General features: G+C 40.6%; 1 protein-coding gene across 4 annotated transcripts in view; it reads left to right on the plus strand.

The window, feature by feature from the left end:
• Positions 1 to 9,502: 9,502 nt before the first annotated feature.
• Positions 9,503 to 16,386, plus strand: part of SHLD1 (shieldin complex subunit 1) — an 81,486-nt gene continuing 74,602 nt past the window's right edge. Inside the window, exon 1 of one of the 4 annotated variants that reach the window (XM_081833199.1) lies at positions 9,503 to 9,585. The gene's annotated coding sequence lies outside the window, so the exon portion shown is untranslated. Of the gene's footprint in view, positions 9,686 to 16,386 lie in introns of all 4 variants that reach the window. The other 3 variants (XM_006735489.3, XM_081833203.1, XM_081833201.1) reach the window with 3 other exon arrangements.

Here is a 16,386-nt window from a genome sequence, read left to right on the forward strand (position 1 = left end):
ATATGAAAAATATTATGAACCAACTCATTCAGTTTGTCAAGTAACACAGGTAAGCAATGTCAGACATGCAGAGAGGCAGAGAATTTCCAAAGGTCCCGAGAGAAACATTAGGGACAGCTGCTAGGAGAGGGCTAGCGGTTAAGTTTACCTTATCACCTTCATTCAGAGCTTGACCTCATGGCATTTTGTTCCATGGTTGGGTGAATAAGCCCTTGCTTAGAGCTCAAAGTCTGAACGCTTCCTAATGGTGTTAATCTTTGATATGGTTCTCTGAAGGGGTTGGTACAGGGGGTGTGTCTGTCTCTTGACGGATTGTAGGGGCAGCAGACATGTCAACATTTGCAATTTGCTAGTTCCTTCTTCCTTGCCTGCTGCTTCCCCCCTCCCCCCAGTTCCATTCAGTCTTCAGATTAAATATACAATAATAGTTTTCTGTTCTGAAAACCTCTTCACAGCCAGGGCTGGTGGGAATGACCCTTGGTTTAGTGTTTCTGGTGCTCAGGGGATGGTAGGTTCTGTGCTAAGAGAAAGAATGTGAATGGAGTGAGTTCCTTTTGCAGAGGGGACAAGGTATTCCTGTTTAGGACCTTGAGAGCCTTAATCAGAGCAGAATACGGACTCATTCTCCATGGAAAGGATTAGAAAATCTATGATGACAATATCATATAAAAGCAAAAACAAAAACAAAAACAAGCCAATCTTCTGGGGTTCAGGGGTCCAGCTTGGAAAGATACATTTGCATCTAGGCACTGCCACAGCCCAGCTCTGTGTGTCTATGGGGCCTCAAAGCAGGAGAGAGAATATGCCAGTGAGTCACCAAGTCTGGCTATTTGCTGGAAAACTGCTATTCCCAGATAGGGAGGGAGGTGACTTCGCAGGAAACCCAGCCAAAGTTTGAGGTATTTGTGCAGTTGGAAAATACATGACCAGCCTGACCTTATTTATGTGGGACATACTGACCTGGGAAAGACTAGAGCTCTTGGAATCCTAGGGCTGGTTCAAAGCTGGGAACAGTAACTCTGATTCCTCTTAGAATAATCAAATTCTTTGCAGTTTACTTTAACATCTTTTTGTGTCTCTCTCCTGGGCAGACCCCTCCCACCTCCTGACTTGAGGACTGATGGACCTTCTAAGCATTACTTCCAGTGAATCAACTTTGAACTTGGGCAGTGGAAAGCTGATGTGAAGATATTTTCATTCTGCAGGAGGACGCTAACCATTCAAAGGAATGAATTTCTAATGGTGGAACTTCAAGTACCTAGTGTGACCAAAGATGTTTTGGGACAGGATGTTCTAACTTGTGCTCTTCAAATGATGGACTAGGTAACCTCTCCTACTTTGCCCTTTTGAGAGGTTGGCTCTGCCTTTTGGAACTTCAGAAACATCTGACTCATTGTCTTTCTCGAAGGTGAGTGGATTTCGGTTCACTCCAAGGACTTACTGTTAATGGGTATTTAGAACTCAATATTATCAGTAAAAAACAGTAGGTCAGTGCTTTTCCCATCACTTTGATAGCAAAGGGAGAGCATGTTTCACACGCTGCCTTCAGGTACTGAGGGGAGGTGGATTTTATTACCTCCTCTTTATAGAAAAGGAACATGAGGAACCCCAGGAGCTGAAACTGCTGACTCTTGGAGTGTCCCCAGACATGATGTGAGCACTCTGCCTCTCTAATGAGTCTGTCTGGCTATCCACAACAAAGGATGTAGCCAATTTAAGATAATAAGCCCAAGGAAGGGAGATGTCTTCACATTTTTATTTTCTACATCAATCGGTTTGGAGCATCTGAGCTTTGTAATTACACATTTCTCCTTGTCTATGCTCATTTGCTAGTGATGTTTCCCTCTCTTGGCCTTTAAATGAGCCAGTTTAGCAACAAGGCACCCTGACATGGGGTTTTTATAGCACACAACAGGGATATTTCTAAAGCACACAAAGGATTTAGGTCACAGATACCTAGCAGAAGGTCGTGTCTGCTCTATTTTAATAATGTTTTTAAAGAAAATAATTTATGAGTTCAGTGTGCTCTGGGTCATTTTTTTAAATTAAAATTTAAATCCTTTTATAAATTATAAATTATTTTTAAATTATGTTCAGAAGCTAGGAATAGTACCACTGATTCCTTTAAGGATAATCATATTCTTTGCAGTTTATATATTTTAATAATATTTAATCTTAGCCAGCCATTTACGAGCTCTGTCACAGGTTACCTGCATTCTCTGTGTCTCTGTTTCCTCATCTGTGAAACAGACATAAAAATAGTACCTTACTCACAGCTTTGTTCTGAAGATTACATGAACACATCTGTGTCATTAATGCCCTTAGGACAGTCTAGAGTGCTCTACCAAACTTAGCTATCGTTAGCATATTATAACTGTTTGAATTACAAAAGTAATGTGTACTTGTTGTAAAAAAAAAAAATCCGAACAATGTAGAGGTTTATAAAGTAAAAAATGATAGTGTCCACTCTTCACCCAGCCCCATCCAGTCCTACTTTCTAGAGATAGCCACTGTATATTGACCACAATTTTTCTATGCACATTCATGCAACCACCTTAGAATTTTCCTTGCCCTATCTAACAACTAATCGTGGACATCCTCCCCAAGCAGGTCCCCTGGAGCCCCCTCTTTACACAAGATGGGCATTAGCTCCTTGTCTGATTTGTCTGTGGCTCCAGAATGTGTTTAAGGCAGCTTTTCACATTTTTGTGCAGTCAAACCCTTGCTCTTTTCCTTACGCCTCCTGGGGTATGTACAATGCGTAGGAAGACCTTCTCTGGGACGAGCACTTAGAAATACACTTCCCAGGACTGGAAAACAAAGACTTGCACAGTTCAAGAGAACTTTTGGAACATACATTAAACTTTGTGATTCATTAGTGTGAGGGTATTTTACTTTTTACTGGAGAGGTTCAAAGACTGAAATGCTTTTAGTTGTTGAGGGGAAATGCTACCTTCAGCTAAAGACAAGAAATGCAGGAGTAAAGACACCCCACAATCTACACAGGCCTCTTCATGGCACCCACAGGCTTTTTATAGGTCATGGTGTGGAGTGAGTCGGGGGTAGAAGTCCATAATTTGGTGTTTGATGAAGTTGAACCTGCGCTTTAACCAGCACGGAGTGTAAGAAGCTGGCTTTACCTTCAATGACCTCATTTCAGAAGGTCATTGTCAAAGATCATGAGAGCAAAATTGTGTGGAGCCTCAAAATTACCAACAAAGCCAGCTGAAGGCAGTAGTTCTTGGCATGTTCCATCAAGTCCTCTGCATACTTGCTCACATCTGGGCATTGAGATACTACCTTTGAGAACATCACTCAAAGGTATTTGCCAAAAAGACAAGTGGATGTTTAAAAAGAAAAAAATTGAGTGATTGCTATATCTTTGACAGTGAGGTATTTCTATAAACATCTTACTACTCATGCTTTTTCCTACTCCTCTTTCTTCTCAGTAGACGCATGCTGTGTCTATACAAAGTCAGCACAACTAGATAATTAAATAATCTTTTATATTTGACTTACAGAGTGCCAAATAATTGGATCAATTAAAAAAGAAGGCCTATTTTGAGGCCTTATTGATACTAATATATATATTCAACAAACATGTATTTAACGTCCACTATGTACAAATAATGTCGTTAGGAGTTGTAAGATTTTTGAAGATAAAAAAGATAGTCTCATAATCTAGTTATTTATATTCTTTAATATTTTCTAGACCTTTCAGAGAATAATTTAGAAGAACAGCAAGCAATTAGGAGCAGAATATTTTATATTTTATGGTAAGGACAATTCTCTGTGTGGTCTATCGTGTTAATCGGTATGCTCCTCAGACATACTATTTTTAAAGGCACTGTGTAGCAGTCCGCCACCAGGATGGCCTCTGATGATCCTTGCCTTTGGCATAGTCTTCAAACCCTTGTATAGTCCTCTCCCGCAATGAATCAAGCCCTAACTGACCAAAAGAATACAACAGAGGGGATAGCGTGTGACTTGGCAGGCTAGGTCTTTAAAGATATGGCAGCTTCCATCTTGGTCTCATGGATTGCTTACTCTAGGGGAAGGACCAGAATTCGGGCTAATGGGCAAAACCCAGCCTGCTGATTGTTTGGTATGCCTGTGAACTAAGATTGGTTTTCCTATTTTTTAAATTTTTTTTTTTTTAAAGAAGAAGAATATGTAACAGAGACTGGAGGTGGCCCACAGGCTTAAAATATTGACTATCTGGTCCTTGACAGAAAGAGTTTGCTGTCCCTGCTCTGAGCAATGCAGCACCTTGCTGTAAGGACACGTATATGGAGTGTCCTGGGCCTCAGACGGTCCTATGGAAAGGCCAGTATGGAGAGGAGCTGAGGCCTCCCACCCAGAGTCAACACAAGCTTGCTAGTCATGAGGGAACCGGCAGGAAGGTAGAGTCTTCAGCTCCAGTTAAGCCTTCAGAAGATTGCAGCCTTACCTGCCATCAGCCTGTGTCCTCATGAGAGACGCTGAGCCAGAACCATCTAGCTAAAACAATAGCTGAAGCACAGCCATAAGAGATAATAAATGACAATTGTTATTTGAAACCTCAAAGTTTTGGGGTAATCTATTATGCAGCCATCATAAATGGCATGTTACATACTGTTTAAAGTCCCCAAGTAAAATGCTCATTCACTTCCTTCAATAATTCTTGGAGGTGGACAGAACATAAACACACAAAAATCTTCATCACCATATTGTATCTGATGATTTCTAAGCTTTGCAGTAACTACTAAGACCTCAGACATCACATCCCAATAAATGTATAAGAATCAAATCATTTTGGGGCACCTGGGTGGTTGAGTTGGCTGAGTGTCTGACTCTTGATTTCAGCTCAGGTCGTGATCTCAGGGTCTTGGGATCAAGCCCCACATCAGGCTCTGTGCTCAGCGGGGAGTCTGCTTGAGGATTCTCTCTGTCCCTCTCCCTCTGTCCTTCCCCCCATGTGCTCTCTCTCAAATAAATAAATACATCTTTAAAAAAAAAGAATCAAACTATTTCTTTAGTATTCATAAGCATCATCAATTTTTAAATCTACAGCCTCTACAAGCTGCATTTGTTTTATGCTGACGTAATACTTTCGTTATACCTGGCATTCTTCAAATCATTCATTTGGGAGGAAAGTGAATTTAGAATTGCTGGCCATCAGTCTGTCAGTTACTCCATCAAGCAGTTTTTTTTTTTTTTTTTTAAGTAGTCCTGGAAGGCATTTATTGTTCCCTTTGTACAGATAAGAAAATTAAGGCTCACAGAGAGTTAAGTGACTACAACCACATAATTGGTTAATGAGAGAGCTAAGATTGAAGCCCAGCCTCCTGACTCTAAGCTAAGGGCACATGTTTCTTCACCTCTGAGTGTACGCAGTCCAGAGTGGCTCTGGATTATAGCTCAGATGTGTCTGTCCCTATCATGAAGTTATATGTCATTTGTTAAGCCCTCACTGGTGTGGGGTGCCAGGAAATGGATGCTTTGTCCTAGTGTCATGGAATGTCCATCCAGCAATATTTTTAAAGTCTTTACCATTGTGCTAGTACTGACCTTAGAAATTAAGGTCCAAGCTTATGTTCATTATAAATATACACTGTCCAAGTGCTGGGTATCCACTGGCAAATAAAACCCACACCCTCACTTTCGTGGATCTTCCAGTCTAGTCTGGGACCTTACAGTCTATCTGATATTTTTTTTTCTTGGTTACCAACTTATTGCTTAATTATGGTTTTTTAATATTGTATGAATGAAAAGCAATAAGATGCCTTGAGACTCATCAGTTACTTAACCCTTGAACTTTTGTAAGGTTTTCTTTCTTTTTTTTTTTAAAGCTAAATCCCCAGATGGGTGAGTAATTAATTAGATCAAGGTTCAGAATGACAAAGACAGATAAAGTAACTGCAAACAACATCATCCCACTTTGAAAGTGCTATTTTGGTCTTTCACCTAAAGTGACTTCTTTCTGCTGAAAGAGATTTGGCAGCAGCTAGCCTAGCGGATGGCAGAAAAATCAACCATGAGCTATAAAGGTTTCATAAGATTGTGACATGGCCCCATTTTTACAGCCATTGTATAATCAATGGCAAAACAGCAGGGGAACAAAAGTAGTTTATACCTTACTTTTGGAATGCAATAAAATCTCTATTTTGCTGTTTCTAGATTTAAAGTCCCTATTTTGTTTTGATGATGACTTCAATTAGTTTTCATCTCTTGTGCACTAACCAATTGAAAGTGGTAAGAAAGGATGGTCAGAGGCATGCTATGTGGCAAAGAAAAGTCACGTGAGACTTCAGAAATTTGCTCCAGGAAGTCCATGAGAAAGATAAAACCTCTCATGGAAAGGCCACAGGAGAGTACATAAGTAGTTTATAAGCAAACAAACTTGTTTTTCAAGGAAAGGGTGACAATGACAAAAGGTTTCAAGGTTTGTTTCACTGATTAACAGGTCAGGAAGAAGTTTTGTTGTTTTTTTTAAAGATTTTATTTATTTATTTGAGAGAGAGAACACATGTGAGGGCAAGCAGGAAGAGGGTCAGAGGGAGAGGGAGAGAGAGACTCTCAAGCAGACTCCCACACCCCCATAGCCCCCCCGCCAACACAGAGTCCTATACCCAGCTCAATCCCATGACCCTGAGATCATGACCTGAGCTGAAATCAAGAGCCAGCCGCTTAACCGACTGAGCCACACAGGGGCCCAAAGAAGTTGTGTTTTTGAGACTTCTTGGATGGTTGAGTTGGATGGCAGTGGGGGATGGGGGACACTGGGAAGAGACTTATCCATTCATGCATATAAAAATGCTGGCTCTGTCGGAAGAGCATGCAACTCCTGATCTCGGGGTTTTGAGTACAAACCCCACATTGGGAGTAGAGATTACAAAATTAAATAAACCTTTTCAAAACTAAAAAAAATTTTTTAAAAACGCTTTCTGAGCACTTACATTTGTGTGTGAGTCAATGGGCTGGGTTCTGGACTACAAGTAAGTATGAGATAGACATGGTCCTTGTCCTCAAAGGAGTTACAGTTAGTGGGAGGAACACAAAGGGCAAAGGAAGTTAATCAGGGTAAATGGAGGAACGTGGGGATTCCTGGAAGGACAACTACCTCGAATTTGAAAAGTCAGAGGTTTCCTGGAAGAATTCCTTAAAGCTGACATCTGAAGGATGAGAAAGACCAAAGAAGAGTGTCCCTAAGGAAGGGAATCGTATAGGTAAAAAGCTCAGAGGTGAAAGAGAGCAAGCATGGTGTGTTTAAGGAAAAGAAAGTAATGGTGGAGGGTTGGGGACAGTGATGAGAAATAAGGCATAGGGGTCCTCTAAGTCTAGTTAAGAAGTTTGAGATTTAGCCTGAGGGTTAGGAAGGGGTGTGTTCAATCTTCATTAAAAAACAAAACAATGGGTGCCTGGGTGGCTCAGTTGGTTAAGCGACTGCCTTCGGCTCAGGTCATGATCCTGGAGTCCCAGGATCGAGTCCCGCATCGGGCTCCCTGCTCGGCAGGGAGTCTGCTTCTCCCTCTGACCCTCCCCCCTCTCATGTGCTCTCTCTCTCTCTCTCTCATTCTTTCTCTCAAATAAAATCTAAAAAACAAAACAAAAAAACAACTGGCTGCCAGAGAGTTGGAAGCTGTTGTCACCCAGGTGGCAGATAATGGTTAGCTGTACCCAGAAAGTTGCTGTGAGGATGGAGAGAATGAAGAAATAGTCAAGAGATCTTAAAGAGAAAGAATCAGCAGGAGAGGATTTGATTATGGATGGGTACAGGACAAGCTGACAAAGGGGTAGAAAAAGTTTCTGGCTTTGGCAACTGAATAGTCCAGCTCAACTGAGACAGGAGACACTGGGGTAGGAGTAGTTTGATTGAGAGGTGGGGGAAGGTTGAGTTAAAGGTGGCTGGAGGATACGTTGATTGGACTCACAGGAGACTAAGCTTAGCAGTTTGGGAATCATCTGCATAAATGGGAGAAGAGAAGGTTCAAGACAGACTCCTGAGAAAGGCCCACAATGAAGAGAAAGAAACGCTTGTAAAGGAGATTTAGATGGATTTTTTGAGAGAAGAAAGAAAAATCAGAAGAAAGTAGTATCAGGGAAACCCAAGGACAAGAGTTTTCCGGGGGAGGGAGTGATCAACAGTGTTCAATGCTATTGAAAACCAGGTAGAAGCATCAGACAAACTCCAACTGAAGGACATTCTACAAAATAACTGACATTTAAAAATGTCAACACCAAGAAATACAAAGATTGAGAAATGGAGATTAAAGGAGACAAAACAAAACAAAACAAAACAAAACCATGAAAACTGAGAATGCAATGCATGATCTGGGATTTTCTTTTGCTCTATCTTCTATCATTTTTAATGCTTATATAATAATCCAGATAATTAAGTTCATTCAATTATATTTGAGTTAGTCATTTTATGAAACAAACAGGAAAGTAATTTAGTATTATTCCAGGCTTTGTCACAATCTATGTTACTTTATTTTATTTATTTATTTATTTTTAAGATTTTTAAAATTTATTTGACAGAGAGAGAGAGCACACAAGCAGGGGGAGCAGTAGAGGGAGAGGGAGAAGCAGGCTCCCCGCTGAGCAGGGAGCCCCATGCGGGGCTCTATTCTAGGACCCTGGGATCACAAACCCAGCAGAAGGCACATGCTTAACTATCTGAGCCACCCAGGTGCCCCTCTATGTTACTTTAGAAGAATGTTTTTGTGAGATTCATTACACCAAAAAAGGTGAAAAGTGAATCTATACACTTTGATTACCAACGCTGGAAAAGAAAATGAAATTTACAGTTGCTGTTTTACGTTTGTCTGAATATGTTTTTACTTCTGATTTTATCTTTAAATTTGCCTTCAAATTTGGCATATGGTTGACCAAACCTCAGCTAGCATTATTTAAAATATTCATCGCAAGTGAAGGACTCCCTAATTTATGGGGTTCTATCCTAAGATAGGCATCTGTAGGAGGATGTGAATGTAAAGGACTCTTTCAAGAAGATGCCAAAATGGGGGCGCCTGGCTGGCTCAGATGGTTAGGCGTCTGCCTTCCGCTCAGGTCATGATCCCAGGGTCCTGGGATCGAGTCCTGTGTTGGTCTCCCTGCTCCTTGGGAGCCTGCTTCTCCCTCTGCCTCTCTCTCTGTCTCTCATGAATAAATAAATAAAATCTTTAAAAAAAAAAAAAAATGCCAAAATGGGACAATAACCTTCAGTGTCCTTTCGGTGGTCCTGCAATTCCAGCAGCTGTGTACAGCTAAGTTACATGCAACATACTAAAATATTTTCATTGTCTTTGATAATTTCTCTCTACTCTTTATGTTTTTTAAAACATAGACATTTAACTTTTTTTAATTTAAATGTTTTTTCCTGTTCCCTTTCGCGTCCACCAAGAGCATTTATCAATAAGCCTTTAGAAATTGCCCAAACTGTCAAGTGCGCAAAACTTCACGGGCTGGGAGCAGGCCCTCAGTCAAGATGGCTGCGGCTACATTCCACTGCCCTTGTTTGCCCTCAGCAAAGGTGGCTCCAGTGACTTCCTTTCAAACCGGCTTTTCCCACAACAAATATGGCGCCTCCGCTTCCGGATTTCGGTGAGCTCCTCTTGCGGGTCGGTGAGTGTAATGGGGACTTTGCAATTTTTCTCAATCAGTTGTCTCCGTGGACTGAGGAGTGACCTGGAATTAGGAGTAGGTAGGGGGTCTGGGCAACGCATCAGATCGTTCTCTCATAATTGGGAAATTACGGCGGCTTCTCCTGGCACACTTCCAATTTCCCCCTGTCCCACCGCCTCCTTCTCCCCAACAACACATGGCCTCCGCAGCCACCTCTTTGGGGAAATCCCCTAAATTTGCAGGCAGTGTGACCGGATGCTCTTCCGTTCCTCTTCTCCTTTTTTAAAAATCAGCTTTTTATTTTTATATAATTATTTATTTTAAAAAACAGCTTTTTAAAGATATAATTAACAGTCCATAAAATTCACCTGTTTAAAATGTAAAATTCACTGGCTTTTCATATATTCCCAGGATTGTGCAGCCATCGTCACAATCTAATTTTAGAACATTTTCATCACCCTAAAGAAATACCCTGTACCCATTAGCGGTCTCCATTCACCATGACCTTTCAGTCTTAGGCTAATACTAGTCTACTGTCTATAGATTTGCCAGTTTGGAATTCGATATAAACTGAATCATACAACATGTGGCTAAAAGATAAACTGAGGCATATTTAAAATTCTAAGTTAATTCGCGCAAGAAGCTATTCGAATTGGGCAGTATCCAATGCAGCAGTTAATAAGGAGTTCTGAGGAGCTGAACAAAATGAAGGACTTATAGGCAGAAGGGAGGAGAAACAAGGAAGTAATACTAGGCCAAGAAAGCAGGTTGGTTATTGCAACGTTACATCTCTTTAGGGGATGGCAAGGATCTACCTGGCAGATTACCTAACTAGTGCTGATCAGGCGATTCCTGATTGGTTGTGGAGTTTAGACAAGTGACATCATTTTGGATCTGTTGTCTTGTTTTTTAACACTAGCTTCTTATCACTAAGTATAATATTTTCAAAGTTTGTCCTTGTGGAATGTATTAGAATTTAATTTTTTTATAAAGCTGAAAAATATTCCATGTGTGCATAGACCACGTTTTATTCATCCATTCATCAGTTGATGGACATTTGGATTGTTTCCACTTATTGTTTATTATGGATAAAACTGCTGTGAACATTTGTGTAAAGTTTGTGTGGACATGTATTTTTATTTCTCTTGAGCATATGCCTAGGAGTGGAATTGCCAGGTTAAAGAGTAACCCCGTTTAACCTTTTGAATAACTACCGAACTGTTTTCCGAAGTGCCAGTGACTTTGTATGTGGATATCCAGTTGTCTCAGTGTTGAAAAGACTGCCCTTTCCTTTTCCTGTGAAATTGTTTTGACACCCTGTGGAGAATCAATTGACCATAACTGTAAGGTTTTACTTCTGGACTCTGAGTTCTATTCCATTGATCTGTATGTCCATTCTTAGGCCAGTACTGCACAGTCTGGATTATTGTGGCTTTTTAGTAAGTTTTGAAATAAAAAAGTATGAATCCTCCAACTTTGTTCTTTTTCAAGATTGTTTTGGCTATTCTGGTCCCTTGCATTTCTGTATGAATTTTTTAAACACTTTTGTCAATGTCTGCAAAAAGAAAAAAAAAAAAGCCAACTGAGATGCAGCTAAGAATTACATTGCTCTGTAGATCGATTTGAGCCATATTGCTATCTCAAAATATTGTCTTCCAATCCCTGAATATAGGATGTCTTTCCATTTGTTTAGATTTTTAATTTCTTTCAACATTTTTTTAAAGATTTTATTTTTAAGTATTCTCTGTACCCAATGTGAGACTCAAATTTATAACCACAAGATCAAAAGTCATATGCTCTACCGGCTGAACCAGCCAGGCACCCCTCTTTCAACATTTTTTTTTTTTTTTAGTTCATTGTACATGCCTTACACATTTTTATTAATTATATTCCTAAGTATTGTATTCTTTTTGATGCTATTGTAAATGGAATTATATTCTTAATTTTAGGATTGTTTATTGCTAGTGTATATAAATATTTACACAATATTTGACACATCTTTATTGCTAGTGTAAAATCATTTGCATATACTTTTGCTATATTGATCTTGTATCCAGCAATCTTGTTTAACTTGTTTAGTGGTTCTACTAGTTTTTAAAGAGGATTCCTTGGGATTTTCTATAGTTTTACTTCTCTCTTTTATGAAAAGCTTTATGGAAGACTTCTACTCCATTTTCTTGCCTAATTGTGCGGCTAAAACCTCCAGTATAATGTTGAATGGAAGTGATCAGAGCAGACATCATTACCTTGTTCCTGATTTTAGGGGGAAAACATTTAGTCTTTTACCACGAAGTATGATGCTAGCTATGCATTTTTTGAAAAAAATTTATCAGATTGAGGAAGTTCCTTTATATTTCTAGTTTGTTGAGTATTTTGATCATGAGTGTTTGACTTTATCAAATGCTCTGTGTGTCTGTGTGTGTTGTGGTTTTTGTCCTTTATTCTACTATAGTATATTACATTGATTTTCAGATGTTAAAACAACTTTGAATTCCTAGAATAAGTTCCACTTGTCATGGAGTATAATCCTTCTTATATTTTGATGGGTTTGGTTTGCTTGTTTTCTGTCAAGGATTTCTGTGTCTATATTCATAATATCAGTCTCTAGTTTTTTGTGATGTCTTTGTCTTGTTTTGGTGTCAGGCTGATACGTGGACTTAGAGTAAATTGGGACGTGTTCCCTCCTCTTCCATTTTTTAGGAGTTATCTAGGTGAGGGAAGGACAAGTGCAGTAGGAGGAAGTAGGGCTTATTGGAGAACCTGAAGGAAAGCCATTATGCTTGAAGCCTGGAAAGCAGTGAAGGTTGGAGGATTTGGCTAGAGAGAAATTTCTAGGTGGTGATTAACGTCTCAGAGGAGGAAAGAAGAGAGAGCCTTGGGCTAAGCATGGAGGAAGTCCAGTTGGGATTGGAAGATGAGCCACAGAGCAGGCAGGAAGGAACAAAGGCAAAGAGATGGGAGGGCAATCAGGAGAGTGGCTCCCTGAAAAGCAAACAAAGGATGGCAGAGTTTCCAGAAGTTACATGCTGAAGTGATTGAGTTGGTGGAGATGAGGAAGTGAGTAAATTTAGACTCTTGAGAAGTTTGTGGAAGGGAGAGGAGACTGGCTGTGGGGAGGGCAGGTGTCAAAGATTTCCTTTTCACTTTTCTTTCTTTCTTGACAACTTTTAATGTTGATATGATTTTTTAAAAGTAATGTATATATTTACTTTTTATTTAAATTCAATTAATTAACATATAATGTATTATAAATTTCGGAGGTAGAGTTCAGTGATACATCAGTCTTATATAACACCCAGTGCTCGTTACATCATGTGCCCTTCTCAATGTCCCTCACCCAGTTACCCCATTCCCCAACTCCCTCCCCTCCAGCAGCCCTCAGTTTGTTTCCTATGATTAAGAGTCTCTTATGGTTTGTCTCTCTCTCTGATTTCTTTTTTTTTTTTATTTTTTCCTCCCTTCCCTTATGATCCTGTTTTGTTTCTTAAATTCCACATATGAGTAGGATCATATGATAATTCTCTCTCTCTGATTGACTTATTTCACTTAGCATCCTACCCTTTAGTTCCATTCATGTCGTTGCAAATGGTAAGATTTCATTCCTTTTGATGGCTGAGTAGTATTCCATTGTATATATATACACCACATCTTCTTTATCCATTTATCTGTCGATGGACATCTGGGCTTTTTCCATAGTTTGGTTATTGTGGACATTGCTGCTATAAACATTGGGGTGCAGGTGCCCCTTCGGATCACTACATTTGTATCTTTGGGGTAAATCCTTAGTAGTGCAATTCCTGGGTCATAGGGTAGCTCTATTTTCAACTTTTTGAGGAACCTCCATACTGTTTTCCAGAGTAGCTGTACCAGCTTGCATTCCCATCATAATGCTGATATGATTTTATACCTTCAAAAAATTGCAAGACTAGTACAAAGAACTCCCAAATAACATTTTCCAGATTTGCCAGGTGTCTATTGTCTACAGTTGCCCCATCCCTTTACTTTATCATTCTCTCTCATACACACACACACACACAGAACTATTTGAGAGTATGTTGCACACATTATGTCCCCCTACCAATGAATATTTGAGTGGCATTCCCAAAGAACAAGGACATTCTCTTACATACTAGGTTTTGTTGAAAATGGGTTTGGGCATATTGAAATATCCAAGTGAAGGTCCAGTGGAACAGAAGTGGGAGAAGGGGTTGTCATCACTGAAGGCTTGTTAAAGGGTCCAGAGGGTGGGATTTAAGGTGCAGGTGGAGGGGTTGGACTTTGCCACAGGAGGGACGGCTCTCTGTTGTGAAGAGAGGTGAAGCAGTGGGCAGATGTGGGAATCTTTGTTCTGTTTGATAGGGGAGTGGAGGAAGTTCCTCTCTGCTGGATTCTGTTTCCTTTATCAATTAGGATGTGAACAGATCTACTGAAAAGAGCAGGAAGGTGTGTGAGAAATGGGAAGGGCCTGACTTGAAGAAGATTGGAGAAAACGCGAGAGTCAAGGAGAGGGGAAGAGGGAGTTATGAGATAAACATCTCAAGCTTCGTGTGGCCAGACAGCCCATTTCAGGCTGATGCTCATTCATTTAGGGTGAGCCAGCTTGTCCTATTTGGTGACTCACATTTAGCACTGGAGAGTGGGTAGATAAGTTGAGTTCATCTAGGCTGGAGTTTTGCCAAAGGAGTATGATAAAAGGACAGAATGGTTAGGGAAGGGAAGTTTAGGGTACTAAGAAGATAATGGACTACAGAATACACTGGATAAGGATGAAAGAAATAAGATGGCTACTGAATGGGAAATAGAAGGGTAAATGGATGGGAGGTAGGCTGGGAAGATAGGAGCCTGTAAATTGTTTTTTAATTATTACTATTTCACTTATTGGAGCTTGACATTATTGAACATGCATTCTGTACTGAGTATTTTACGTGCATTAATTTCATGTAATTCCTATGACAACCCTATGAGGTAAGCATAGTCATCAAGCCATTTTTTTAAAAAACTTTCTTTCTTTCTTCTTTCTTTCTTTCTTTCTTTCTTTCTTTCTTTCTTTCTTTCTTTCTTCTTTCAAGAGCACATGGGTGTGTATGAGTGGGGAGGGGGGACAGAGGAGAGGGAGAGAGAGAATCTTAAGCAGGCTCTACACCCAGCACAGAGCCCCACACGGGGCTCGATCTCACCACCCTGAGATCACAACTTGAGCTGAAATCAAGAGTCAGACATTTAACCGACTGAGCCACCCAGGCGCCCCAGGCCATTGTTATAGATGAGATGACCTGCCCAAGGTGACACAGCTAAAAAGTGACAGCAGGGGTTCAAACCCAAGTCTCTCCAGAGACCCTGTGCATCTCTGGACCTTTCTGCAGAGCTTCCCAGCTGTGTTACCTGCTTCACTTTTACCCTCCTCCCACTCATGCTTCATTTGGCTAATGGCGTGAGCATGTGGAAAGGCAAATTGATCTTATCATACCCTAACTCAGAAGCTTTCATTACATTTAAATGGAAATATGTATACAAAGATGAACTGACAGATGAATAGAGAGTTGGGTAGGTGGACAGTATTGTGATAAGGAAAATCACAGTAAAATGTTGATTGTGAACTCTAGACAGTAGCTAAAGGGTATTCATTGGATAATTCATTCCACTTTTCTTCACGTTTGAAAGTTTTCATGTAAAATGTTTGGAGGGAAGAGTCTTGATTGAAAAAAGAAGTGAAGTTAAACAGCCTTTTATATGGGGACCCTGGCTGACTTGGATTCGTAGGTCTGTAAGAATCCGTAGTCGTGGAAGATGACTGTCTTTGCTCGGCAAGCAGGTTTTGATGTACAGAGAGACTTCTTGTGTCTCTGCCTCTCCAGTATTGGGAAAGAATGCTCAAACTGTGTAACTAAAGTACTTTTAAGAGAGGAAAATAAGCTCTTCTGGAGAAGGAAGTGGAACCACCTATTTAAAGTTTTAGGGCAAAGATAATCATTGCGGGGACACCTGGGTGGCTCAGTCGGTTAAGCATCTGCCTTCAGCTCAGGTCATGATCTCAGGGTCCTGGGATCGAGCCCCGCATCAGGCTCTCTGCTCAGCGGGGAGTCTGCTTCTCCCTCTGCCCCTCCCCCTGCTTTTGTGCTCTCTCTCTTTCTCTCTCAAATAGATAAATAAAATATTAAAAAAAAAATCATCGCATTCTACTTGTGGTTGCAGACGATAGAAAGGGTCTCATCTGTCCCTCGTACTTGCTTTCTCCTGTGCAAACACAGAGTTCCAGATGTTCTGCAGTCACAGATTCTGACTTTGTAAGAAACAGGATTCTGCCTTTCAGTAGGCTTTCTTTTTTCTCTTTTTGTTCGAATGCCCAGTTTGGAATGGATTTGACATTTAATACAAGTGATTCTAAAAGAAAAGATAGATGTCACATCAGTTGTACTGTTTGTTTCCAAGGATTCCTTTAGTTTGTATCACTAATGACGCTCTTGCTTGAGAGGCGATTTCAAGGCTCCTTTTCAGGCAGGCAGGATATACAGCTGTCCTTCACTGACCTGTTTTTTTTTCCCTTCCAGGAGCTTCCAGAGCAGTGTTTGGTAACATGAGGGGCGAAGGAGGAGACACAGATGCCTGTGGCGGAGGTCTTTGCTAAAACTTCAGGCTTGGGCGCCTGGGTGGCTCAGTTGGTTAAGCCACTGCCTTCGGCTCAGGTCATGATCCTGGAGTCCCGGGATCGAGTCCCGCATCGGGCTCCCTGCTCGGCGGGGAGGCTGCTTCTCCCTCTGACCCTCCCCCTTCTCATGCTCT

Source organism: Leptonychotes weddellii, chromosome 10 (genome assembly GCF_054177405.1).
Source record: "Leptonychotes weddellii isolate Sample4059 chromosome 10, ASM5417740v2, whole genome shotgun sequence".
NCBI lineage: Eukaryota > Metazoa > Chordata > Mammalia > Carnivora > Phocidae > Leptonychotes > Leptonychotes weddellii.